Below are 1,465 nucleotides of genomic sequence, written 5' to 3' on the forward strand. Positions count from 1 at the left end.
GGGGGGGATGGAAAGGGTCAGGAGGAGTTGGTGGGAGGTGAAAATATGACAAAAACGCAGTAGGCTACATTTGAAAAGGAACACAGTGAGGGAGTGGGGGGAGGCAAGGTACTGCGAAAACTGGATATTAGAGAAGGTAAATTATGGAAGTTGCGTGGAATTAAAAGAGGGGGTGAGGGGTCGTAAAAGAAGGAGGGGGAGGGGCGACTTCAGCAGGGGAGGGAGAGAGGGAGGGGAGGAACGGTGAAGTAATGGGTCACCACCACGGCTTGGTCACCACCGAGTGAGGACAACCGGCTACGTGCATCCACCACACATTGTCGTCCGGACCCCCGCAGTGACGTGGACTGTCTGTCCGGCCCAGTGTCTTGTGAAGTGATCGGTCCTCTTTTGTCCCAAAGCCTGATTGTTTCTTCGGACATTTCACGACTCGATCGACCCCTCAAAACGATACCATGCCAAACAATACCACGTAGTTCACCATTGTGCTGCCGTTGTGGGGGTACTTTTCTTACACTAGGCTCGTCGTAAACGTTTTTACGCCCCATCGATACAATTTAGTAGATCATTTAGTTGGGAGGCGAACTGTCGTCGACCCCGCGGGTCAAACTGAGCTGAGTGAGGTACAGAATCCCCGCACAAAGAAGGAGGTACATGTATTTGGTTAAATTATAAACAAAACGTCCACACGAGGGAATTAACTCGCGTCTTCTGCCGCCCGCAACGGTTAAGAAGCTAAGAGCTGAGCCGTTACACAACACACACGGATTACATTAGGCTTAAGGTTTCTGAAAGAGTCGGACACGGAGATCTGCTCAGCTCTGAGCTGGTCAGACAACTCACCAAGCGCAGATTTAATACAGGAGCCTTTTTCCGATGAACTCATCATGTAAAACATCTCCACCTACGTACATACCAAACATATTTTTTAAAAACCAGAAGTATTATTATATCGCCCTTAGAATTGCTGCCCTCAATCAATACTTCGTCGCACAGATGTAGCGTTCACATAAGGCAGAAACTGATACGCCGCTCGTCTCTTTTGCTTACCCCAAGATGGCCAACGTGTAAGATGTTTGGTCCAGACATGCATGGTGAGCTAATCACTGGGATTGTTCTTTTTGTCTTTTTCACACATGAAGTCTGTTTCCCACTTCACAGTCTGAAAGAGATCGAGCCCTAATTTAATACATGTACATGTAGTTCGTTCTAGTCGGCATTTTAGTTAGTTTTACGGCATTTGCAACACAAATAGCTCGCATAAATGCTGAAGATTAGAGGTGTTACAAGAGAGAAACAAACATGAAAAAGGAGAGATAAGGACGAGAGATGTTTGATAGGAAAGAAAGAGCAAACCGCACCAGAGCACCCGCAAAACCACCCACTAATACATGTAAAAGGTCTTCTCGAACTTGACGGACAATTGCAAGTCCGGTATATCAGTATTAGTGTTACACGTAAAAGA

This window comes from Aplysia californica, unplaced genomic scaffold (assembly GCF_000002075.1).
Source record: "Aplysia californica isolate F4 #8 unplaced genomic scaffold, AplCal3.0 scaffold00041, whole genome shotgun sequence".
Taxonomy (NCBI): Eukaryota; Metazoa; Mollusca; class Gastropoda; order Aplysiida; family Aplysiidae; genus Aplysia; species Aplysia californica.